The sequence below is a fragment of the Cervus canadensis genome, chromosome 1, assembly GCF_019320065.1.
Source record: "Cervus canadensis isolate Bull #8, Minnesota chromosome 1, ASM1932006v1, whole genome shotgun sequence".
Classification (NCBI taxonomy): domain Eukaryota; kingdom Metazoa; phylum Chordata; class Mammalia; order Artiodactyla; family Cervidae; genus Cervus; species Cervus canadensis.
Genome location: NC_057386.1, coordinates 103,008,741 through 103,036,376, shown reverse-complemented (window position 1 = coordinate 103,036,376; position 27,636 = coordinate 103,008,741). Strand labels below are relative to the sequence as shown.

Sequence of the window (27,636 nt, the reverse complement as noted above, 5' to 3'; positions counted from 1 at the left end):
CTGCACCAACGTCACTGCCTCATTGTGACCTTGATTCTCTGGATAGTCCCCACAGCCGCAACCCTCACTGCCACTGTCATTGGTTGTCCCATAGGAGATAAGGAGGGATGACAAAGAGGGTGGGGTGAGACCTAGGACAGCCCTGGAGAGAAGTTACAAGAAAAGGAAGAAACCATGTTGAACGTAGGCACAGTGTCATTTCTTGTTCTTGGCACTGTTCCTGGATTGTAGAAGATGTTTGACCAACACTGACCAAAGGAATCAGCAAATACAATTTGGTGATGGAGTCAGGAAATTCTGTCCAGGCCAGAGTGAGGGTTGAACAACAAATCCAACCAGAGGTACTCCCGTCACAATGCAAATGCCGTGATCCCAACAGAACCCTTCTTTTCCATGAAGCCTGGGGCTCCCTTTCAGCACAGAAATGGGGAGCAGCCCTGCCTTCAGTTCATTGTTCGAAGCGTCCTTTTTAAGTAATGCAAGGTCTACAAGATCTAACTCCCTATCCCCTCATTAAGCCTCCCCTGATCCCTCCAGGACTGTGGGTCTCCCTACTTCCTGCCTCTGAGAGTATTTCTTTGCTGACTCTGTCCCTGTTCTGCAGGATCCCCACCATGTGAGCTCAGAGGACCTTCACTTTATCTCCAAGTGAGTAATACATTGTCTCTGAGTGATGCAGAAAATTGAAAGGCAATGCTTGTCATGCAACCTTGTAAAATGTACCACATTCAAAACAAACCACTTGAAAACTCCCACCCACAGCTGACTGAACCAGGAAGAAATCAACTCAGTTTCTGTTTCATGAGCTTTAACTATAACATCGAATCTGTCATACACCATAAGCACATATGCTGAGAAGTCACGATGTAGTATCAGGGATGGGAGCCATCATGAAACCTCAAGTAGAAAAGCAGAGATAAGAAGGACTATTTATTCCCTGTAAATGTGTGCAGCTGCTATGGAGAACAGTATGGAGGTTCCTCAAAAAACTGAAAACAGAGTTACCATGTGTTCCAGCAATCCCACTCCTGGGCATATATCTGGGCAAAACTATAATTCAGAAAGATACATGTACCCTTGTATTCATAGCAACATTATTCATGATAGCCAAGAGATGGAAGCAACCCAAATGTCCATCAACAGATGAATGAATAGAGAAGATGTGGTACACATATACAATGGAATATCACTCAGCCATAAACAACGAAATAATGGCATTTGTAGCAACATGAATGTAACCAGAGATTATCATACTAAGTGAAGTAAGTCAGATAGAGAAAGACAAACATCATATGATATCACTTATATGTGGAATCTAAACTAGGACATAAATGAATTTATCCATTAAACAGAAACAGACTCACAGACATGGAGGACAGGCTTGTGGTTGCCAAGGGGGAGGATTATGGGGGGACAGATGGATTGGGAGTTTGGGATTAGCAGACGCAAACTATTATATACATAAAATGGAAAAACAACAAGGTTCTACAGTATAGCACAGGCACTGTATTCAATATCCTGTGATAAACTAGAAAAGAATGTAAAAAAGAATATATATATATAACTGAGGGCTTCCCAGGTGGCACTAGTGGAAAAAAAAGAAAAAAAAACAACAAAAAAACCTGCCTGCCAGTGCAGGAGATGCAGGAGACACAGGTTCAATCCCTGGATTGGGAAGATCCCCGGGAGGAGGGCATGGCAACCCACTCCAGTGTTCTTGCCTGGAGAATCCCATGGACAGAGGAGCCTGGCAGGCTACAGTCCATAGGGTCACACAGAGTCAGACATGACTAAAGCAATTTAGCACACACATGTAAGACTGAATCACTTTGCCGTATGGCAGAAACTAACACAACATTGTAAATCAACTATACTTCAATAAAATAAATTTAAAAAGTAAAAGAAAGATTGTTCCCTCCCTCCTATGAATCAGAAAAGAAACCCTGAATTCTGACTTTCCAGTTACCATTCCCTTAAGCTCTCTTCATCTTTGATTACGGTGTGAGACCATGGAAGCAATGGGCAAACGTCCGCTGGTCAAGCTACTTAGAGATGAGCGAGATGGTCTGGGTTCACAGAAGGTGTTTCACATCCTAAGGACAGTTGGTGCTTCTTTTGTGGCCCCCTGGTAAACAGGCACATTCTGGCTAGAAAAACTGGACTCATTCTGTCACTCACCTAGCAATCTCTGAGTGCCCACCACACGCCCAGCATTCCCTGTGCTGGGATGTGATGAGCGGGCAAGACAGCCCCATCCTCCTGCAGCCTATGTTATAACTGGGGAAGCAGAAAAGCCAGTAAAGCTATAAATGTGACTGTAGAGAAGCTGATGCTAAAGAAAATCATGTCACCTCTTCTGAAGATGACATCAAAAGTGCAGATTCCGTGGCCCAGTAGCAGACCTGGCTGAACTTATGGTAAGACTCCCCACCTATATCTAAATAAGGAAAGCAGCGTCAAAGAACCTCCAAGGTCCAGGGGAAAGTGCATCCTAGGTTTCCCAGGAGAAGGATCTGACAAAGCATCAGCCGACTGCATGGCAAGTGGCCGCATCCGGGGCCCCAGCGCAGAGGAGTAAAGAAATGATGCCCCTAAGACTCTTCCCAGATTCCCGTCTTTGTGCTTCTGTCACTTTTTAAAATGTCTTCACCCAGGAGAGTTTTCTGAACTATAAGTTACCAAAGGAGCTTATGATGGTTCTCTAGGTTTCTGGAGAAGACTCTTGAGAGTCCCTTGGAAAGCAAGGAGATCGAACCAGTCAATCCTAAAGGAAATCAACCCTGAATATTCATTTGAAGGACTGATGCCAAAGCTCCAGTACTTTGGCCATCTGATGGGAAAAGCCGACTCATTGGAAAAGACCCTGATGCTAGGAAAGATTGAGGGCAAGAGGAGAAGGGGACAACAGGATGAGATGGTTGGATGGCATCACTGACTCAGTGGGTGTGGGTTTAGCTAGTGAAGGACCAGGAAGCCTAGGGTGCTGCAGTTCATGGGGTTGCAAAGCACTGAACACGATTTATCAACTGAACAACAACAGATAGGTTTCTAACTAGAGTTTCAATTAAAAAAAAAAATCCAAAGCCCTTTTCACACACCAGTTCTTTTCCAAGGCTTTCTCTGCCCCGAGCTCCCCTATCTCTGTGCTCTGACCCTCAGATGTCACATTCTCCATCCCATTCTTCTGTTGGTAGCAAACACCCTACCACACCTGAGCTTCACCAAAGAGCAGAGACCTGCACTACTCCACTTGGGAGGCATTTGCTTTAGGTTTTAAACAGTAACTGTACTCAGTCACTCAGTTGTGTCTGACTGTGCAACCGACCCCATGGACTGTAGCCCACCAGGCTCCTCTGTCCATAGAATTTTCCAGGCAAGAATACTGAAGTGGGTTGCCACTTCCTACTCCAGGGGATCTTCCCGACCCAGGGATCAAACCAGCATCTCTTGCATCTCCTGCATTGGCAGACAGATTCTCTACTACTAGCACCACCTTTGATTTTAAAGAATACATTTCCTGTTTCTGAGTGTGAGGTGTGAAGGACATTTCCCTGTTCGTCTCTACACCTCATGTGATGATGAAACCCTCCTTCCATCCCTCAACTCTGCCACCCATGCAGCTGACCGCTCCCTCCTGAGTTGCTGCTCAGAAGCTTCTGGTAACATCCACAGCTCTGGTTCTAGAGCTAAATTAGCTGGAGGATCTGGGGTTGGCGGGGGGAGTGTACATACATAAAGAAGGCCAGGTGTGGCCAGCAAGGGGGGTGTGGAGACTTGCAGAGCCAATCAGAGCTCAAAAGCGGCCTTCTGCTCTATCACCTTGGCTTCACTAATGTGAGTTTCACTTCAAACATGTCAGACTGTAGGAGCACAACGCCATCTTCAGGACCTTGGAAATGATGCACAGGCGCACCAATCCAACGTTTAGCGATGCTGGTGCATCACTGGTTCTATTCCACCATCATGCTGGCCATTCAAAGAGAAGGCCGTCAGGAAGTCCCAAGGCTCCATCATCCTCAAATCTAGCACCTAAAGCCAAGTTCTGTACTATGGTACAGAACTTCATACACATGAATAGGATGCTGCAGTTGGACAGATGGCTGCCCAGGGAATGACTTAACCTTTCCCAGCCTGGGAAGCCAGGCATGGCCAAGTCACTAAGTCTTACCCATGAGATGTAAAAGAGGCCATGTGGTGACTCTGGGTGGTTCCCCCAGGAAGGTGTATACCCTCTCCTTCACCTCAACTCTGTTCCTGCCATCCAGGATGAGTTTGCAGTGATAAAACATTTGGATCAGACAATGGATGCCAGGGCAGAGCTATAAGACATCAGGAAACTGGGTTTTCAACCCTGTAGAGCCCCTGACCTGGACTATTACTCAACCAAGAGCATGTACCCCTAATCCATTTCTTTTGGATCTCATGACAGCAGCGGAACCTCTCTCCACACTCGTTCAATGCATTCTTTCACTTGCCCACGTGACCAGTGAGTCTTTCATCCACCCCATTCATCACCCCAAATGTGCTGGCCTTCTGCCCTCTCCGTGGCCCTTCACCGGAGAACCCTGCTCCCCTCTAGTAGGGAGATTCAGGAAGTCAACCTCACTGAATATTGTTCAGAAGCCGCAAAAGTCCAACGTTGGCTCTTTTACAATTTTTTTATCTCAATAATTCCAGTTGAACTGAAGTGGACAAACCTAGAGCTGGTTACACAGAGTGAAATAAGAAAGAGAAAAACAAATATCGTATATTAATGCATATATACAGAATTTAGGAAAGTGGTAATGATGAACCTATTTGCAGGGCAGGAATAGAGATGCAGATGTAGAGAATGGACTTGTGGACGCAGTGGGGGAAAGAGAGGGTAGGACAAATTGAGAGAGTAAGACCAACATACATACACTGCTGCTGCTGCTGCTGCTAAGTCGCTTCAGTAGTGTCCGACTCTGCGGACCCCATAGACGGCAGCCCACCAGGCTCCCCCGTCCCTGGGATACACACACGACCACGTGTGAAATAGACAGCTAGTGGGAAGCTGCTGTGTAGCGCAGGGAGCTCAGCCTGGTGCTCTGTGATGACTAGAGGGATGGGAGGGAGGATCAAGAGGGAGGAGATACATGCATACTTATGGTTGATTCCTCCCAAGTGGCACAGTGATAAATAATCTGCCTGCCAATGCAAGAGATACGGGTTGGACTCCTGGGTTGGGGAGATCCCTTGAAGTAAGAAATGGCAACCCACTCCAGTATTCTTGCCTGAAAAATTCCACGGACAGAGTAGCCCGGCAAGCTACAGTCCATGGGGTCACAGAGTCGAATACAACTGGTTGATCAAGCATGCACGCATGGCTGGTTCACCTTATTGTACAGGCAAAAACCAATACAACACTGTAAAGCAATTATCTTCCAATTAAAAACAAATAACACTGTATACCTAGGAGGGGAATATTCCAAGGTTTGAATGATGGGAACCAATTTTTATCATTTTTAATTAACTCTCTGCGGGCCAAACAAAAACATGTGGGGTGGCACTCAGCCTGCAAGTAAATGCCCATCTGCAACCTCTGAGAGCCATTTGGGGCCCCCAGCCACCCAACTGGTTTAAGGAAAAATACTTACTGAACTGTCACTGGCCAGACAACAATCTTGACAATCTTGTACTTTGTGTGGTGTTTTCTCTGTCTCGCACCATGTTGGCCGTATCCCCAGAGGCTCACAAAACCCAGTCCCTTAACATCAACCTTCTTTTCTCCCTCCTTCGGTTCCTTCAGATGTCACCTGAACTGAGGGGAATCCTGAAACACCAGCCTGCACCCTCAAAGGACCCCTTGGGTGGACAGTCATGATGCTGGTTTGAATGGTATCCCTCCAAATTCATGTCCACTAAGAACCTCAGAATGTGACCTTATTCGGAAATAGAGCCTTTGCAGATGGAATCGAAACAAAACAGGACCCTATAGTCCCCCCACCCCCGTGTGTCTTCTGCCTGCCTTTGTCTGTGGAAAATGTTAGTCAAAGAATAAGTTTAATCAGAGAAATGAGAAATGCAGAAACAAAGGAAAACAAAGAAGACCAAATAATAATAATGTAGTCATTTAGCAAAGTCAAGGACCTTTAGTTCTTTCTCAAGGGCTGTAGATAATATCTGAGCCACATCCTGTGAGTGTCTTATAGATACTAAAACCCCAGGTGGAGAAGTTAACTACATGATGAGCAGACTCTACCTATGACATAAGCTGCCACAACTCTGAGAACTGGCCTCAGAGAAATGGGAACAAATGGACCCTGGAACTGAAGATTAACTGTTCCTAAAACAACCAAGATGACGCTGGTCAGACCACTGATAATCAATTTGAAGATTACTGTCAGAGTTGACTGTGCTGTTCCTACATCTAGCCCCCTCCTTCTGTCTATAAAAGCTTTTGCCCCACTGGTTGCTAGTAAGAAGTGGGGGGAGTCAGCCCTTGGACAGAGGTCCACCCTCCCCACCAGTTGCCGGCATCTGAAATAAAGCAAACTTTCCTTTCCACCAACCTAGCCTGTTTATTAGCTTTTGAGTGGTGAGCCAGACCCACACACACCTTCAGGTAACAGAATGAATGTAAAAATTGGCATGGGATCATACTGGATTAGAGTGGCCCCAAATTCAATGAGTCTGTCCTTACAGAAGACAGAAAAGGACAGATGGAGGCACAGCACAGAAGGGCATGAAGATGATGGCAGAGATTAGAGTGATGCTCCACGAGGTAAGAAACAACTGCAGACAAACAGAGGCTGAGACAGATAAGGAAGGATCCAGCCTTCAGAGGAAGCATGGTCCTGCAACAACACGCTGATGGACAGCTGCAGAATTCATGTTTTTCTCCAAGATACTTAAGCCAAACAGTAGTATGTCTTTTAAAATGGATCCTTGAACTTAGAGGGAAAAACAGGTTTACAACTGACTATAGAACCTTAAGGGCTTCCCAGGTAGCTGCAGGTGGCATAAGAGACGTGATTCCAATCCCTAGGTTGGGAAGATCCCCTGGAGGAAGGCACGGCAACCCACACCAGTATTCGCACCTGGAGAATCCCATGGACAGAGGAGCCTGGCAGGCTACAGTCCATAGGGTCGCAAAGAGTAAGACATGACTGAAGTGATTTAGCATACATACAGGCATGCACAGGACCTTAAAACCAAAGAAGTGGGACAAATCTGTTGCAGCCTACCCCTCCCCCGCCACAGTTCTGGACAAGGGACAGAGAGCCTGGCACATACCCCTCAACCCTGCTGGGTGTCCATTCGACCCTCTTACATGCACTTGAGAGGGGTCAGGAGGTATAGAAAACAGCATTGCTGCAAAGGGCCCTCCACCCCCACCCCAAATGACAGCATAGAAGAGGTTATCCAACAGCACTGCTCCTGGCTCCAGCTGATTTCAGTCAATAATCCAGTGCAAGAATTTTCCAGAGTTCCAGTTAACCAAGCTACTCTTTTTAACAAAAGACTGGGATTGACTATTTGCATAAGAGTAGGGAGAAAAATGGAACCTTAGAGCTGAACCCTTGGAAATGATTTTGGGTAAATTCTAAAATTGTCTCTGCCAAAGTCAATAATGATATAGTCACTTAGTTATCCAGGAGCTGGAGGAAGGACTTCCTTGTTGGTCCAGTGGTTGAGAATCTACCTTGCATGTGGGTTCAATCCTTGGTCTGGGAACTAAGATTCCACATGCCATAAAGTAACTAAGTCCTGCAGGACAGCTACTGAGCCCACTCACTCTGGAGCCTTTGTGCCACAGCTAGGGACTCAGTGCACTGCAGTGAAAGATCCCACATAACTAAGACCTGATGCAGCAAAGAAATAAATTAAAAAAAAAAAAAAAAAGAGAGTTGGAAGAGAAAATAGGTGGAAATGGTGTGTGTGTGACAGAGAGAGAGACAGAGAGAAAGAAGGAGGGAGGGAAGGAGGGAACATGTGTATTTGCCCTTCCTTTCCCTGGTGGCTCAGATGGGAAAGAATCTGCCTGCAGTGCAGGAGACCCGGGTTCAATCCCTGGGTTGGGAAGATCCCCTGGAGAAGGGAATGGCAACCCACTCCAGTATTCTTGTCTGGGAAATTCCATGGACAGAGGAGCCTGGTGGGCTACAGTACACCCGGTCACAAAAAATCGGACATGACTGAGCTACTAACACTTTTACACTTTCCCTACAGGAATTTAAAGAATTTCTTTTCAGCTATTAATCTCTTCTAATGAGAAGCACTGCACATTGGTTAAGAGATAAGGCTCTAGAATCAGATTATACAGAATAGAATCTTGCCCAACCCCACCCACCCCATTACAAGCTGTGACTTTGAACAAGTTACTTAAATTCTTGAGCCTCATCCAATAAAGCCCATCCTTAAAAGTGGAATTCATAATATAGGGCTGTGAAAATTCAATAAAAAATTTAAAACTCAGAGAGTTTCACAGAAGATGCTCTGTATGTTAACAGCATCTGCATCATTTTACTTCTTCTCCTTCATTCCTGGGCCAAGACGATGAGACTATGATTTCCAGCAATTTGCTCATTTCAGTAAATGCTGTTACACTTTAGGTGCCCTGAGAAGTTCACGATAATAGGATCTCCTCCATAATGCATGCAGGTCACTTGGGTCACCTCAGTGGGCGCAGGCTAGATTGTTGGTCTCGAATCCTAAAATGATTGCTGCAGGTGCCAGAATGTCAGACCCGGGACCACCGGGGGAGCCAGTTAACCCGGGATTGGATGCTCACCATCTATTTCCTATTTCATCTGCCTTTCACAGTCACCACTTATCATTAAGCAGGTTCCCCTCGCTGCCCAGTATGTGTGAGGTCATCTTCAGTTATTACACTGGCTGCCCGAGAAGCCTCAATTCGCTAATAAGAAAATGATGGGCTACCATCAGTGTTTGAAAATTACCTAGAATATTCAGGCAGAAAGGGTAAGTGATCATCATTTTTTAAAAGCATGGACATGCCTTTTGCCATCCAGCATCCTCTCCTGAACCCCGGCGGCTTGGGGATGGTGGTCCCCCTCCCGACCCAGCCCCAGCCTGGGGTCTGCCCACCTGGCTCTGGGCAGGGCGCCGGGTCAGCTCCCCAGTAATGGGTAATCAGGATCTGAGAGGCATTAGCCCTCACGTGACTGGGCTGCCCCCTCCTGACCCCGATCAGCTTTTCACCAACAAGCTGCTGCCTGCAGTCTGCTCTGGGCTCACGCTGACTTTCCACATTTTGAATAAGATTCAACAAATCTAATAGGTGGAGTATTTTGGTGTGTGTGTGTGTGTTTAAACAGAGATCCCTAGGGGAGAAGAAAGAAAAATAAAATAGCACCCCATAATAGAATAGCAGAGAAGAAATGCTGTAGGAAATGAAGAGATAGGCGAGGGTAGAAGGGAGGAAGCAACAGGAGGAATCTCAGTGCCAGATCACTCAGCAGAGGGCAGAGGCCTGGGGCCCGCCACAAAGGAGGCGTCCCTCTAGGACACACTGGGTCCATCACAGGCCGGTGAGGCAGGCGGCTCCACTTCTGGGGAACATCAAGGAAGTCTCCCTTAAATATCCCCTTTCTGTGTCCAAATGCCCCGGCTGGAGCTCTCTCCTATGAAGTGGTGCTTGGAGGTCCAGGGACCTCTGGAGAGTGGGTGTGGGGCCAATGCGCTGACCCTCCCCTGGCACCAAGACCCAGGAGAGGGCCCTGACAGGGGCTGCAAGGAGGGCTGAGCCCCCAGGAGCAGGGGTGAGGGGAAATCGCCTCTGCAGGTCCTTGGTCAAGGCCACACCCCTCCCCAAATTGGGCCTTCAGACAGGCTGAGCTCCAGCCTCTAGTTTGAAAAACAATCAAAGGCACCGACAAATAGCAACTTTTAAACTCAGAAGTCATCCTCTGTCACACGGCACTTTCCACATTTTTAAAAATTTTTTATTTATTTTGCCCTACCATGAGCATCCTTGGCGGCTCAGACGGTAAAGAATCTGCCTGCATTGCAGGAACCACAGGAGACCCAGGTTCAGTCCCTGGGTCTGGAAGATCCCCTGGAGAAGGAGAGGGCAACCCACTCCAGTATCCTTGCCTGAAGAATCCCATGGACAGAGGAGCCTGGCAGGCCACAGTCCATGGGGTCACAAAGAGTCATGTCCACAACACACATGTGGGATGTTAGTTGCCAGATCAGGGATTGAACTCACATTCCCTGCATTGAGAGGCAAATGCTTCACCACTGGACCCACCAGGGAAGTCCCTCCCTTGAAGATTTAATGTGCTAAAACCTTCAAAGTGTTTACAACATTGCTTGGCACACAGAGAGAGCTGAATGCCACTCTCAGCTGTTAGAGTGTGCGTTGTTTATTATTATTATTATTATTCAGGGGCAGCATTAAATGACATTAATTCGTTATCTATTCTCTTACACAAGTTCCTGCAGAAGGAAGTCTCAATCAGGACCAGACTGTCTTCAACACCTTTCGAAAGCTCCACTCACAAAAACCCCCTCAAAAGAGAGGGCACCTCAGGAGCGAGCCCAGGCAGGCAGGAGAAGATGTTTAGGACCGATGAGACATCTCTCATCTTCACTCTTTTCATTTTTAGTCTTGCTTCATCTAACATGATATAAAGATTTCATTTACGATAATCACATAAAACTGCATTTGTTTATTTTTAGCCTCCATAGATGTCTTTAAAAAGGAAAATGAGTCCATTGAAAACAGATATTAAGTCAGTAATGGCATAGGCTTGGACAACTGGGGCAAAAAGAAATCACAAAGCTGGCATTATGGAGGGGGAACATCACCCCACTGAAGAGATAAAGGAGCAAGTAAAGCACCACTGCTCACCACATACATGCACCAGGTTGGGAGGTGATGCCTGCGTGACCCGAATTTGGGAAACAGTAGTGTTGAAATGAGCAGGACCCTATGGTCCTTGCCCCCCGACCCCAGGTCCTCTGCCTGCCTTTTGTCTGTAGAAAAACTTTGGCCAAAGAATAAGTTTAATCAGAGAACTGAAACATGGAGAAACAAAGGAAAACTGCCCCAACAGGACTAAATAATAAATGTTTAGTCATTAAACATAGTCAAGGACCTTTTGTTCCTTCTCAAGATAATAGTCTGAGCCATATCCTGTGAGCTGTCTTGTGGATACTGAAACCCCCCCAGGTGAAAGAAGTTAACTACACGATGACTAGACTGTAGCCATGACATAAGGGGCCACAATTTTGAGACTTGCCCCCAAGAAATTGAAACAAGCTGACCCTGGAACTGAAGACTAACTGTACTGCAAACAATCAAGATGATGCTGGTCAGACCACCGATGACCAATTTCAAGATGACTGTCAGAGTTGATTGTGATATTTCTGCATGGAACCCCCTCCCTCCGTCTATAAAAGCTCTTGCCCACTGGTGGTCAGTAGGGGTGGGGAGAGTCAGCCTTTGGACAGGAGTCTGCCCTCCCAACCCCACCCTGGTTTCGAACATCCAAAATAAAGCAAAATAAAGTTTCATCTCCACCGACCTGGCCCCTTTATTGGCTTTTTCGTGGCAACCAGCCAGACCCCACTTTCAGTTACAGCATGAGATTACTATCTGCACTTTGGAACCATGAAGACCAAACCTAGTCAGTGAGGTGACCGACCCGTTCATTGCAAAACACGGTTCAGAACCCAGGGCTCCTGGGGCACCTAATCCAAGCCTTTCTGTATGTATTTACTTCTGGGAAGAAAGGAGTTATGTTTCCCCCATTCATTTCCCCTGAGATTGTGAGTCACAGAACCATCCTGGGGGTGAGGGTGGTCAGGAGGAGACACAGCTGTCCCATGGGCTAGGTGCACACATTAACCCCCCGGGGGTACCCCTGTTTCTTTTTTTAATAAAGTATTTTTATTATTATTTTTTGTTGCATTGCAAGGCATGTGGGATCTTAGTTCCCTGACCAGAGATTGAACCCATATCCCCTGCAGTGAAAGCGCAGAGTCCTAACCACTGGACCACCAGGGAAGTCCCAGCACACCTGTTGCTGATGTGCTCCTGTCTGGTGAAATATCAGTGGACGTGTCTGCTGCTTTATCTACTGCGTTCGAGGCCCCCCGCTGTTTCTTCCTCTCCCTTTCTTCTATAGGCCTCCAGGTTCCTGTGCAGGGCAGAAGGAAAGAGCCTCAGGCTCCCTGCGCTGCAGAAATGTCCTGTCTGCCCAGACAGTGGGGCCGAGCTCCAACCAAGCATCTTCCCAGAGGCAGTGTGCAAGAGCCAAACAAAGAGACTTCGAGCCCATCACAGCCCCTCCACCCCGAGCAGGACTGCACGATGCCATTCCCTGCACAAGTCTCTCCCTCCCACACGGTTTAGGCAGCTCTGCTCATAAGAAAAGAAAAATAAATAAACCGCAGAAGCATCTATTTAAAAATCTAGGCTGCACTGCCCAGGAGACGCGAGTCAAAACAAACTTCAAAGGACCAGTGAAAGCACCTTTGCTTGAGGCTCTTGAGACAGATCAGAACTGGGAAGTCCCAGCATCAAGTCTGATTTTGACCTGAACTAAACTAGCAGGTCTGGGCTTTAAAGGAGCCTTTACCCAAATCAATGGGCTTCCCTGGTAACTCAGACAGTGAAGAATCTACCTGCAAGGAGGGAAACCCGGGTTCAATCCCTGGGTCAGGAAGATCCCCTGCAGATGGGAATGGCAACCCCCTCCAGTATTCCTGCCTGGAAAATCCCATGGACAAAGGAGCCTGGCGGGGTCCTTTGTCCATGGGGTCTCAAAAAGGACACGACTGAGCATCTAACACACACCCAGGTCAACATGTCAGCGAGGATTTCATAAAGGAGCTTCGTGAAAGTCAAGCCACATCTGCACATGTCTGTTTCTGCAGATTACCATTAGAAAAATGTAAGTGGCTGTTCAAACATTCAAGTCACTTAGAGCAGGGAGAAAGTGATATTTTCATCCTGTGCTGGATGAGGGCACCAGTGATGGAGAGGCTGGTGCAGGGGGTCAGCTCTGCCATCAGTCAGCTGAGCGGAAGTAAGGCTCTCAGGGACAACCTCCCACCCCGGGCATGGGGTGTGGGGAGAAGGTCCCCATTCATGTGTCAGGTGGGATCCTGTCTTGTTCATCTCATCCTATTCATTCCATTGTCATTTTACTGCGTGGTCTGTTTGGAATCCGAGAATCAAAGCAGTGATAATACTAACTAGCATGTGTTGAACCCTCACTGTCTGCCAGGCCCTGTCCTGAATGCTTCACATCATTCAACTCATTTAATCACCAAAACACCCCATCTACAGTCTCCCCATCTGAATGAGAATAATGGTAAGAGCTAAAATATGTATTGAGTGCTTACTGGGTACTGAACAGTTGACCTGTATTAGCTCAATCCTTTGAGAAAGAGATAGATGACATTGTTCTATAGATAAGAAAAGGAGGCACAGAGAGGTTAAGAAACACACCTATGCGTGTTAGAGAACAAACTTATGGTTGCCCGAGGTAGGGGGTGGGAAGGATGGGGGAATGGATGCTTGGGAAATTTGGGATGAACAGGTACACACTGCTATATTTAAAAGGGATAACCAACAAGGACCTATTATATAGCACAGGAAACTGTGCTCAAGGTTATGTGGCAGCCTGGATGGGAGGGGAGCTGCAGGGAAAATGGATACATGTATATGTATGGTTGAGTCCCTTCTCTCTTCATTTGAAGGTATCACAACATTGTTAATCGGCTCTACCCCAATATAAAATAAAAAGTTAAAAATATATATATAAAGAAACACACCCATGATCACACAGCCCGAAGATCACACAGCTAAGGCAAGAACTAACCAATATGGCTTAAGACTCTTAAACATGGCCAGTGCCACCTACTGAAGGTCATTTCACAGTCCCATTTGCGGGGTTAACTCCCCTTGCAGGAGCCAAAGGGAGAGAAGTGAGTGCAGGAACGGGTCAGCACCATCCTCAGTGGCAGCGTGGCATGATTAGGGTGTGAGCTCTGCCCAAAGAGCTGCAGTGCACCTTGACTGCTTCACTCACTAGCCTCATGAGTTTGGGCAAGTGACTTCAGCTCCCTGGTCTCAAGCCCCATCTACAAGGCACAGAGAATGATAGCTCCCCCCTTGTAAGGTTAGTTATTGTTAGTACTGCTGTTATGATTGAATTTCAGACTAATCGCAAGTGGAATTATGAATCAGTACAGAGGATGAGATGGTTGGATGGCATCACCGACTCAATGGACATGAGTCTGTGTGAACTCCAGGAGTTGGTGATGGACAGGGAGGCCTGGCATGCCGCAGTCCATGGGGTCGCAAAGAGTTGGACATGACTGAGCAACTGAACTGAACTGAATGGATTATTACTAATCAATAGAGGAATTATTCAGAAAATACCAGTGGTCCCCAGTGCAGCAGGACCGTATTCTGACAGAGTAAAGGAAGCCTTCTCCCCACACATCCCACAGCCCAGGGGAGGGGGAAGGAATATTCTGGACCAGTTCTGCTTAGTCTCCACTTTGAGGGTCAAGCTGATCTCAGCCAGCTGTACCCTCCACCCCTCTCCATGGAAGAGAAATTAACTGTGAAATTCTGAAATGATAGAGAAAACACAAAGTAATCAAACTTATCCTCCAGTGACAAGATCAACTTTCCTGATCTGGAGAAAAAGCAGAGCTAAAACAAGCTGGTTACAGACAGGAAAGCAGCCTCGGGTGACTCGGACCTCCGGGAATCACATGCCACCCACATCAATGTCTCGCCTTGCCCACAGCTCTGGCCCTGCACACCCCACTGTTCACACTCAGGCCTCCCCCTCTGGGATGCTGGGCTGGGGCAGGAGGAGACGCCCAGGCCTGGAGGGTTCATGCACCCTCCAAATACTGACCACCTGGAGGAAGTCCAGAAGAAATGACAGAGGATGAAGGGAGCCCCGTCCCTCCCTCAAGGAAAGAGGAGGAAACAGGCTTTCTGCAGGGGGATACGGCTGCACAGAGAACCAGAACTGAACAGATCAGCTCCAAAGAGCCTGGAGCCACCAGACAGTCTCTGGAGCCTTTGAGACCAGCCTTCAGGGCCCACTTGAGCCTCTTAGAGCAGGTGCTATGGGATGGGGTAGGGACATCAGTATTTTTAAAACAGATTTATTGAGATGGAACTCACGTAGCATCCAATTCATCCATTTAAAGTGTACCAATCAATGGATTTTAGTATATTCTCAGATACATGCAATCATCACCATTCTCTTAGCATCTTGTTCCCGAGGTTCGTCCACAGGGTGGGATGCATCTGAACGTCACTCCTTTTTTATAGCTGAATAGTATTCCCTGGTGGCTCAGATGATAAAGAATCCGTCTACAATGCAGGAGACCTGGGTGCAATCCCTGGGTTGGGAAGATCCCCTGGAGGAGGGCATGGCAACCCACTACAGTATTCTTGCCTGGAAAATCTCCAGGGACAGAGGAGCCTGGTGGGCTGAAGTTCACAGGGTCACAAAGAGTCGGACATGACTGAGCAGCTAAGAACACGGCACACACAGTATTCCATTGTATGGACCCACCAATGTTCATCTTTGGCAGCCATATTTTTTAAAAGATCTGAGAACCACTGCTGGAAATGGAGACGTGTGTTATTCCATGCAGTCTTTCCTGCCAACCTCCTCCTCCCTCCTCAGCTGTACCCTCCAAATGGATAGCCCCATGTGTCACCCAGAAGGACAGCAAGTTGGGTACCGCGTGTGTGTTAGCTGCCCACTCGTGTCCAACTCTTTTGAGACCCCATGGACTGTAGCCGGGCTTCCCAGGCAACTCAGCAGTAAAAAAATCTGTGTGCAACGCAGGAGATGCAGGTTTGATCCCTGGGTCAGGAAGATCCCCTGGAGGAGGGCATGGCAACCCACTCCAGTATTCTTGCCTGGAGAATCCCATGGACAGAGGAGCCTGGTGGGCTACAGTCCATGGGGTTGCAAAGAGTCAGACACAACTGAAGTGACTGAGCGCGTGCGCGCACACTCACACACACACACACACACACACACACACACACACACATACACACACGGACTGTAGCCCACCAGGCTCCTCTGTCCATGGGGATTCTCCAGGCAAGAATACTAGAGTGGGTAGCCATTTCATTCTCCAAGGGCTCTTCCCAATCCAGGGATCCAACCTGGGTCTCCCGCATTGCAGGCAGATTCTTTACTATCTGAGTCACCAGGGTGGCCAACCATTATTTGTAGTAATGAGGAAAAACTGAAACAGCCTGAGTGGTCCTATATGATAAGTAAGCTGGGAACAGCCTTGTTCAAGTATTACACAGCTACTCTAAGATATGTTTTTGTAGTGTCTTTCTATATCACAAAGAAATGTCAACTTTATCAGGTAAAATGTTTTAAAAACATACTTCAATACAGTTAATGAAATAAAAACCCTCATAGAGAAGAAATTGGAAAAAATGCCAGTATTAACAATGGTTGGTTCTGGGTGACAGGATTGTGAATTAACAATATTTTCTTCTTCCTGCCTGTTTTTTTTAATACTTTCTAACTTTCCCACAATGAAAAGTCATTACTTTTATAATAAAAATTGGGGACTTCTGCAAAAGGAGAAGAGGGTGGCAGAGGATGAGATGGTTAGATAGCATCACCAACTCAATGGACAGGAATTTGAGCGAACTTCAGGAGGTAGTAGAGGACAGGGAGCCTGGTGTGTTACAGTCCACGGGGTCGTAAAAAGTTGGACACAACTTGCCAACTGAACAGCAACAACAAAAAAACAGATAACTAATGAGAACCTACTGTATAGCACAGGGAACTCTACTCATTACTTTGTGGTGACTTAATGGGAAGGAAATTCAAAAAAGAAGGGCTATATGTAATACATACAGCTGATTCACTTTGCTGGACAGTAGGAACTATTGTAATACAACATTGTAAAGCAAACTATACTCCAATAAAAATTAATTTTAAAAAAATTAAGGACTTCCCTGGTGGTCCAGTGGCTAAGACTCTTCGTTCCCAATGCAGGGGGCCTGGGTTCCATCCTTGGTCAAGAACTAGATTCCACATGATGCAACTAAGAGTTCACATGCCATAAACTAAAGATTCTGTATGCCCCAACCAAGACCCAGTGCAGACAAATAAATTTTAAAAAATTTTTAAAAGATGTTTGAAAAAATAAATTCAAGATGCAGAACCCATGTAGTGAGCTGTGTAGGGATGGTCAGTGTGGTTTTGATATCAGCAGAGGCACCTCTGTCACTTGCCCCAAACCTGGTCCCCAGCTCACCAGCATCCCAACCCCCTAGAGCAAGTCCTGGGTAACTAGGTAGATACACAGATCAGATTTTTGGCCCCTAAATCTGAGCTCTTTAAAGACGTGGAGCTAACAACCAAACATGATTTCCTAATAATCCAGAGCTCCTTCTGGGATGGGGCGGGGGAGTGCTGTTAGGAGGGAAACATTAGAAACAAACAAACAACCCCATGGCCTTATTACCTCTCTACATCTCTGAGTCTGAAGTAACAGTGGAGCAACAGGATGAGGAGTGATTCTGTCTTAGAAACAATCAGTCAACAATAACCATCCATAACGTCCCAATGGAAACCAACTCTGCTGAGCCAACGGCAGCGACCAGTTCTAAACTCTGTCATCACAGCATCCGTGCTGGTTTTTGGCAACAAGACTATTTCATCATAGAGAATCGTTCCAAAGTCCCCCACCACCACCACCACCACCAGATCAGCAGCCAAAAGCCCCACTCAAAATGCCTTTTTTTCCAAAGGCAAGGCAATCAGGTTTTCTTGGTAGCAGCATGCAGTGGGGCGGGGCAAGATGGGGACAAGAGGAAGTGAGGAGGGGAAATTTTGCATCTCGAAAAAGGGAACCCTGTGGCCAATTCCCTGAGGATGGAACTGGCAAACTACCCCCACCCACTGGTTTCAGACACCCGTGGGAGTTCACGGTTCATGTTCAGTGTCCATGGGTGAAAGCTTGGGTACTCCAGACCCTTGTCATTCCACGTGCTCCAAAAACATCCTGCCGGCCCTTTCTGCACAGCCATCTAAGAGAAAGGAAACCACTGTTCCTTCCTTCAGATATTCAGGGTCTTTGCACTTGTATCTGTATCCCTGGATTCTTAAATGTCACTTCCTCCATGAGAACTTCGAGGATCACCCCACCACAGACTCTCACATCAGGCTGTTATAATCTTCTGTATGGTGTTGCCTCCATTTGTTTTTTAGGTATCTGCTTGTTGTCAAACACACACACACACACACACACACACACACAAAACCATAAGAGCAGAGATTTTAGCTATCTTGCTGGCTGCTCTGTGCTCAAAATGCTACTTAATATTTAATAGGGGCTCAAATGTTTGTTGAATGAATAAGCGAATGCACTGTCTTCATCCCTAGATGACAAAAATAAACATCACAACTGCTGCCTTCCAGGAGCTTCATTCAGAACAGAACCATCCTGGAACACGTCATTGTAGAGCTTGTGGTGACGACAATGCACAGGCCCGTAACCAGACCAAAGGCTACTGCCCCATCCCACCCTGGGGCCTCTTAAAGGTCATTTCCTTCCTTCATTCATGGCTTCCCTGATAGCTCAGTTGCTCAATGCGGGAGACCTGGGTTTGATCTCTGGGTTGGGAAGATCCCCTGGAGAAGGGAACAGCTACCCATTCCAGTATTCTGGCCTGGAGAATTTCATGGGTTGTCCATGGGGTCACAAAGAGTCAGACACGACTGAGCAACTTTTACTTTCACTTTTCTTCATTCTTTCCAAAAAATATTTATTGACACCCTACTATGTGCAAAGCACTTGCATGGAAAAACAGACAATAAAAATGTCAGCAAATAAGATAATTTCAGATGAATGTCCTTAGGTCACCCTGATCCCTCCATTTCTCAACAACCTCCCCCACACCCAATTGCCACAGACTCTGCCACCTCACCCATCTGTGTCCCTGCGAAGCCCCTCAGGGCCTGGAAGTCATGACACTTCTTTCCCATGTGAGTGAACATTAAGAACAGGTTATCTGACTGTCCTACTATAGGGCACAGGAACTGTAGTCAAAGTCCTGGGAAAAACCATAACAAAAAAATAATACAGCAGAAATTAACACAACATTGTAAATCAACTATACTTCAATTAAAAAATAATAATACATTTAAAAAAAGCATAAATCATCCGGAATCCCAGAGAAGCCCCAGCCTCTCCCATTTTATGAGCCTCCTGGTCCAGTGAAAAACTAAGAAATGTCAAGGCAGGTTTAAATTTTTATTTCTCAGGTATCCATTTAATGCATTAAATACATGTATTGGGCTTCCCTTGTGGTTCAGCTGGTAAAGAATCCGCCTGCAATGTGGGAGATCTGGGTTCGATCCCTGGGTTGGTAAGATTTCCTGAAGAAGGGAAAGGCTACCCACTCCAGTATTCTGGCCTGGAGAATTCAGGAGAACCCCTATACAGTCCATGGGGTTGCAAAGAGTCAGACACGAATGAGCGACTTTCACTTCATACATGTATTAATATATACATGTTGTGTACACATGTTATTAATAATACATTAACTACAACCCAACAGGGGCTCCCCAGGTAGTTCAGTGGTAAAGAATCCACCTGCCAATGCAGGAAGCACAGGAGACATGGATTCAATTCCTGGGTTGGGAAGATCCCCTGGAGGAGGAAACGGCAACTCACTTCAGTATTCTTGCCTGGAAAATCCCATGGACAGAGGAGCCTGGTGGGCTACAGTCCATGGGGTAGCAAAGAGTCAGACAGGACTGAGTGACTAAGCATGCACATAACCCAACAAATTTTAGTACGATATCACTGACTTATGAAGATGGATCCACATAGGTCCAGTTACCAGTAACATGAGGAATGATTTATTGTTTGAGTCTTCTCAGTGGATCTTGGTGACTGAAAACATAGCTTCAAATGTCAAGAGTTAATTTGAGATTCTTTGTCACTGTTAGGATGAGCCAAAGGACCCTCCCAGACACTCCCCCAAGAACCATATCAGTTCTCAAAGAGGAAGACCCATTACCCATAAGGCCTGAGCTCAGGGCAGGCTGCACTTAAGAAGTGACTCTGAAGAGACATAGCCCAGTACCCCGAAAACCCACCCAACTCTGCTGCTGCCCGCAAATGCTAGCTTGGAACTGAAGTGTCTGTGAAAGCCCCCTCCCAACCAGCTTTAGGCAGAATTGGATATACAAGGGCTGGAAAAGTTCATTGCAAATGTTAGAAAGTCAGACAGTGCTAAGTGCTGGCAAGAACATGGGGAAAGAGAATGCACCCTGCAGAGTGAGCTGGAAGAACTTGCTGAAATGAGGTAAACACATCCCCTCCACCCCTCAGAGATCCACTTCTGAGATGCACTCAGAATGATTCTCATTCAGGACCCTAAGGCACACGTGCAAGGATGCTGCTGCAATATCATCTGTGCAACTGGGCTCTGGCGCCGACCTGGTGTCCTCGATGGGAACGGGCAAGAAAAAGGTGGTCCATGAGCTCTATGGAATATTACACAGCAGTTAGAAGTAACTCAGCAGAAATACACACCGAGACATAGTATGTCACATGAGAGAAGCAGGAAACAGAACAAGGTCCAGAGTCCCACGGAATTTCTGCTCATCAGACACCTGGGAATATGGCAGTACTAGTGCTTCTCATAGATGCAAATTCAGGATTATATATCAAACGCATTGAAGGGACTGGCTGTGATGGGAAAGATAAAGGGGGTGGGGACTGGGGTGAAAGGGAAGAGACAGGAAGAGAGGCAAGGGAGAGATAGAAAGGAGACAGAGAGAGGGAAAGGGGAAGCGGAACCTGTAACAATAACACACTAGGGTCTGTGGATGAGGTTCATCCAACCCTTTGCACCCAGGGCAGTGGCACCAACATCAACAGGCCATTGCTTCTCTGCAATTGTGAGCTTGGAGCGGATGCCATAACAAGATCAGGCAGCTTTTCAAATGGACAGGCAGAGGCAGAGAGAAGCTGGGGAAACACTGTTCATAGAGTCTAACAATCTAATTCAAAAGGAACCAGAGAAATGAAGAACAGTTTACAAGAAGTCAGGGTCAGCCACTCCAGTGCATCCATAATAAACCAGCACAGCAGGAGGTGCATCCTTAAACAAGTTCCCAGGACTACACAGATTCCAACCTTCCGGCTACCCAAAACAACTGGGAAATTCAGCAGTTAAATCCTCTAACCTCCCCTACCAGCGGGAGCAGTAGCTCCAGCCTTGCAGGAAAGGAGTCTCCTTGCTACAAGCAAAGTTCCAACAGCAGCCTACACTCACCGGAGGGGCCAGGGCTTTGCTAGAATCACACTTTGTTTATACTCACAAACAAAGTCCACAGCACGGTAGACGACCCCCACAGATGCTTGAGCACCCTGGGGGTGACTCCTAACCCAGCAGTTCTCAAAGTGAGGTCCCTGGATCAACAATATCAGCACCAGAAACTGAGAGACGCGAACCCTGGACCCCGTCCCCAGGGCTGCTCAGAAACCGCTCCCTCCCGCCATGACTCGCGTGCTCCCCAACGTTTGAGAGCCCTGGCGCTAATTAAAACTTCAAGCTTCACTCCAAAAACACAAAGGATGGAGGCTTGGAAGCGGAAGCTCAGGAAAGAACCTCGCTGCTCTGTGCCCCTCCTCCTGCCCTTTAAGCGCAGGCTGTTCTCCCAAACGCCAACCACGTAGGGAGAAATGAGACTGAAAAATACAGCGGAGAGAATCAGTGGAATTGGTTTGCTGCCTTTTTTTTTTTTAATTGCTAGTTCTCAGCCCAGTCTGCACACGGCCTCACCTGGGGGAGCTTTCAGGCTCCCCCCACCAGGGATTCAGATGTGGCTGGGTTTGATCTGGGGGACGCGGGGTACAGACCTGGGACAGGGATGGGGGTGGGGGCAGCCCCTGAAGTCCCACCCACTCCCCTGGCACGCTGACAGCGCCAACCTTTCCCTGACCCACTTTGTCATCTTCTCAGAAGGGGAGGGTGGTAAATATCAGCTGCTAGCCACTTCCCTGAAATAACCTCAAAATGCTTTGCTCCGTGTCCTGGGTACAGTGCCATATGGCCAGCCGAGCAGCCGTAGGCCCTGGGGCACTGCCCAGTCACCCCACACTGCAGATGGGGCTGTCTGCTTGCCTGCCTCCCACACCACAGCCCCACGCCGAAGACACAAGCCCGGGTGGTACCCAAGCATCTCGCCTGGAGGCTTCAACTTCACAGGAGCCCAAATCGCACTCCAAGATAACGAAACCCCAAACACTACGGACTAGGGGTCCGGCCACAACAGGGGATTCCACAGCCCGGCTGGGAGAAAGCAGAGGGGCTGGGGTGTCTGGATGGGGAAGGGACCCCCCCCCCCAGGACTGTTCACCTTGCAATCGGGCTGAGTTTAAAGTGCTCCCCTCCCGTGGCACATCCTTTATTCCTGGTTCAGATACTGGGCTGAGGAGAGGTGGTCCACGCCCCCCTCCTCTCTCCATCCCATCTTCCTTGTTCAGAGCCAGCTCACTCCCTTCTTCCTCCGCCTGCTCTCCCTGGGACATTTTCTGTCCCTTAATGAGGTGGGGGTCTCACTTTAGTAAAAGGTGATGATGCAGAGACAGAGGCCAGGGTGGACCCCTTCCCCCAAGGCCCTCCCCTCCTCGCTCACTCTGCCATCCTAAGAACTTGGGGGTACTGCAAGCCCAGCGGAAGGGTCTGGAGAGCCCCCGCCCCCAATTCCTGCAGAAGCCCCCAGGGACCCGGTGACAGAGTGTTGAGCCGCGTCCACCCAGCCCTCAGCTGGACTTTCGGGGACAGCCCGTGGGAACACCCTGGGGACAGCAGCATACCTGCCTCTACAAAGGCCTCAGCGTCAGGAGAACAAACAGCACCCTCGCCCCCACCGGGCCCCCCAAACCCAACTTCCCTCCCGGCAGATCGTCCTGTAAACACTGCGTCTCCAGGTGAAAACATGGCTTTCCGGGGGAGGGCCTGCCCCAGCAAACAGCCTGTGAGCACACACACACTCCCACACACACACACATACGCGCGCGCACGCATTCTGCCGGGAACATCTGTTTTGACAAACAAATTATTCAAGTCAGTCTATGGGACATGAATTGACAAATTCTCAACGTGCAGGTCCCTGGCTCCATACATTTCAGATCTGAGCCAAGCTGGGGATGATACAACCAACTCTTTTATTTTTTTATTCGTTGGCCCACAACCCCTTCCTCACTCCAGCGCAACCTCCAAGAAGACCACATCCGGAGCCCCTAACAGGCTTAGATGAGAAACAATCTGAACTCACACACCTCGGGGTTACAAAGGCATTGCCTGCCGTGGTGTCAAACTTCGCCCAGAGGGGCTTTTCTGCAAAGCTGGGGGCGGAACGGGTGTCGGGAACCCCACAGTGACAGAGAATCGTCATCCCTGCCCTGGGAAACCAGAACCACGGGGACCAAGCAGCAATATCCCGCATCAGCGGGAGGAATCGTCTGGAAGCGGTCCGCCTCTCCCCACGGCTCTCCGGCACCGGCGTCCATGGCAGCTTCACCAGCCGCGCGGTACCAGGACCCGGTGCTGAAGGGCATCCTCAGACCGCTGGAAAATAAACTTTGTCAGGGCAGAGAGTTTCCGGCTATCACCCAGCGATCACCGCCGCCGCTGCAGCGCGGGGTGCGTGCGGAGGGGTGAAAAGGCAAACGAGAAGCTATTTTTAGGAGGAAAAAATAAATAAATAAATCTCAGCCTACCTTAGAAGCAGCAATGCCAAGACTGGGAGGTTCACCGGGAGACAACTGCAGTCTGCTGTGTCAGATTACAAACTGGGGGCCAGAGGGAGAGCGCAGGGAGGGAAGGGGGAGGGAGGGGAAGGAGAAGAGAGGAGGAGGGAGGGAGGGGGAGAGAGAGAGAGGGCATTGGTGTGTCTGCACTGCTTGGATTTAGCTAGAAATGATTCATTAGTTTTCTGCAGGCAGGCAAGCAGGCCCAAAGAGAAAAAGATGGGGGGGTGGGGTTGGGGGTGGGGAACCAACCGCCATGCAGCGGTACCCAGAGCCCAGGAAACGTCAGTGTTTTAAACACACACACACACACATACACACACCAAGATGGCTCTCCCCTCCCTGCCAGCGTCTTTTCCACCGAGTTGTGGTCAAAAGCGGGGACAGAAATGGAGGCCACACAGCTCTCTTAGCCACGCAGGGCTTGGGGTTCAGTGGGTGATGCTCCGTCTGGGGAATAACAACGCAAGCTCTCCCCTGTTGGCTGCCAGGGGCCTCCTGCAACCTACCGGCCGCGGAAAACCTGCCCTCGTGCGCCCCACCAAGCTAAGAAACTCAAGTGCAGCCGGGAATTAAGCGATTATGTGAACCACCCAAGCTGTTCGGGTCTTTACCCTCTGGTCTGGCGCCCCCGCCCGCCCCAACCTCTAGAATCCAAAGAAAATAATGTGTGTGTCCTCCTCGTCTCCCAAGAAGTTCAGACTCTTCCACAGACTACCAGCTACCTAGCAACGTGGCAGAGTGACAGACTAGGAAAATGTGTGTGGACTTGACACACACACACAGATGCACACACACGCGTGCGGGGAAACAGTTTGTTCCCTGAGATGAAAACCCCATCGTGTGTGTGATTTAAAGATGCTAAATAATTTAGCTCCTGGGAAGAAAGCCCCGTGTTAGGTCCCGGACCTGGACTGAGGTCTGAGGGGTCCCAGTGCCACCTGCCCAGGCAGGGACCAGCGACAGGTCCTTTTTACAAAAAGGTAAGAGTCTCTGGAGATCGTTTCTGTTGCTTTTCCAATTAACAGGCTTATAAAACGGGCTGGTCAGGAAAATCTAATACACCCTTGACCACTGTGGTTGAGTCACTTGCCTTACACAAACCACTGTAATCTAAAGAACTAACTGGGAAACTCCCTGGCGGGTCCAGTGGTTAGGACTTCAAGCTTTCACTGCTGAGGGCATGGGTTTGATCCCTGGTCGGGGAACTGAGGTCCCACAAGCCGCAGGATGTAGCCAATTTTTTAAAAAAATTGTCTTTAAATTAAAAAAAAATAAACATGGTATGAAAAATACAAAGCTAACTGGCCAGAAGGACACTCCTTTTCCAGACAACTTCTGCATCATGGTAGTATGAGGGTGGAGGAGACATTTTCCTAATCAGGACCCACTTCTGCTTCCCAAAGATGGAGAGGGTCTGAGTTTGCCTTCAAGACTTCCTCCAGCCCTGGGGTTGCTAGTCCCAGCCTCTTTCCATGGAACCAAGAGTTCTGTGCCCCTCTCAGGAGTGGAGTGCAGACCACCCACCATTTCCCTTTTCATTCTGCAGGCAGAGCTATCAGATCCCCATAACCAGGACCAGGGAAGAGAAGAGGCAAACACCTGTACACCACTGTGTACAGGCTGACTAGCAGCTCTGGTCACAACAGCCAGTGGGTGGAGACAACCCAGTGCTCACTGGATGCAGGTGGATCCACAGGAGGTGGTGGTCTAGCCAGGCAGTGGAATACTATGCAGCCACAAAAAGGACAGAAGCACAGACACAGGCTACAGCATGAATGGACTTGAAAACATACTGGAAGAGGAAAGAAGCCAGACACAAAAGAAAACATGTCATATGATTTTATGTAGATGAAATGTCCAGAATAGGCAAAGCCATAGAGACAGAAAAGAGATGAATAGGATGATGGCCAGGACCAGGGCCAGGGGGATGGGGGAGGGGGAAGGAGCTGCTAATAAGCACAGGTTCTCCTTTAGGGGTGATGAAAACATTTTGGAATTAGGTGGTGGTTGAACAACATTGCGAAGCCACTGAATGCCACTGGATTACTCACTTTTATGTTATGTGAAGCTCATATCAATTTTTTAAAAAGACTGTGGGAGAAGCACATGAATTGGGAGTCATGCTGGCCAAGGTCTTAATCCTGACCCTGTGTGACCTTGAGCAGGTTGGTCTGTTCCCTTGGCTACAAAAGTAGAAGTATCAGCTTCTAAGAGAGCATCCACCTCCTGGGTTGATTGACAGAAGATAAAGCTCCTCCCCCTGAGAAAGAACTCATTCTTTGCAAGGTTGTTCAAGGTATGAATATGGCTTTCTCCTTTTTTCTCAGCAGATTGTTTTGACGCAATCCATAGATCAGATAGGGCTAAAGGCACAGGTTCTGAAACAATCACCTACAAAGTCCTCCCCAGGCTCGGCCACAGCCACTTGAGCTGGCAGTGTTAAGACTCCAGAATCATGGCCACAGCGTTTCATATTGATGGGAGTTGCTTGCCCAAGGGTCTCCATTTTGCCCACTTAGAGGACCTGGCAAGCTGAGAATGGGAGAGGACGCTGTCCCCATCCAATCAGAAAAAGGAAGGCAGGTGGGAGTGGAAATTGGTGCAGCCACTATGGAGAACAGTATGAAGGGTGCTGAAAAACGAAAAATAGATTTGCCATATTATCCTGAAGTCTCACTCTAGTGCATGTATCTGGACAAAATTATAATTCAAGAAGATACATGCAGCCCTATGTTTGTGTGTGTGCTCAATCATGTCCAACTCTTTGCAACCCCATGGACTGGAGCCCACCAGGCTCTGCTGTCCATGGAATTCTCCAGGCAAGAATACTGGAGTGGGTTGCCATTTCTTTCTCCAATGCATGAAAGTGAAAAGTGAAAGTGAAGTTGCCCAGTCATGTCTGACTCTTAGCGACCCCATGGGCTGTATCCCACCAGGTTCCTCCATCTATGGGATTCTCCAGGCAAGAATACTGGGGTGGGTTGCCATTTCCTTCTCCAGTTCATAGCAGCACTGTGCACAATAGCCAAGACATGGAAGCAACCTAAGTGTCTTTCAACAGAGGAATGAATAACGAGGATGTGGTGTACATTTACAATGAACTACTACTTGGCCACAAAAAAGAATGAAGTAATGCCATTTGCAACAGCATGAATGGACCCAGAGATTATCACACTTAGGTGAAGTAAGTCAGAAAAGACAAATACCATATGAGATTACTTAATATGTGGAATCTAAATAATGACAGAAATGAACTTATCCAAGAAACAAACACAGACTCATCGACATAGCGAACAGACCTGTGGTTGCCAATGGAGAGGGGAGGGATGGAGTGGGAGTTTGGGATTAGCAGATGAAAACTATTATATAGAGAATGCTGTGTTAATTTCTGCTGTAGAGCAAAGTGATTCTGTTATACATTATATATATACACATACATTCTTTTTTATATTCTTTTCCATTATGGTTTATCACAGAACATTGAATACAGTTCCTTATGCTATACAGTAGGACCTTGTTGTTTATCCACTCTCTATATAATAGTTTTCAATAAATTGAAAGAAAAGGAAAGGAATTCAGTGATTCCACCTGTGGGTACTGTGTTCTAACTTCATAAAAAAGCAGGTGAATTCTATGCTTTAGCCACCAGAAAATGTAACAGAGCAGAGAATTTCATGGACAAGATCTTGGGTAACTCACGATGCAGAGGAAGCCATGCTGCCTCTGTGAATAACGAGGTGGGAAGACATAGCAGGAAGGGACCACTCAGTACTGGAAAATGGGCTGCCAGGACCCAACCCAGCTTCCTTGAAGAAATCAGTGAAGCTCACTGCTTTGACACTA

The 27,636-nt window shown here is 47.8% G+C and overlaps 1 protein-coding gene across 1 annotated transcript in view; it reads right to left on the bottom strand.

Moving 5' to 3' along the window:
* RIMBP2 (RIMS binding protein 2) overlaps positions 1 to 23,867 on the bottom strand; it is a 295,906-nt gene extending 272,039 nt beyond the window's left edge. Inside the window, exon 1 of the mRNA XM_043488869.1 lies at positions 23,761 to 23,867. The gene's annotated coding sequence lies outside the window, so the exon portion shown is untranslated. The remainder of the gene's footprint in view (positions 1 to 23,760) is intronic.
* Positions 23,868 to 27,636: the final 3,769 nt, after the last annotated feature.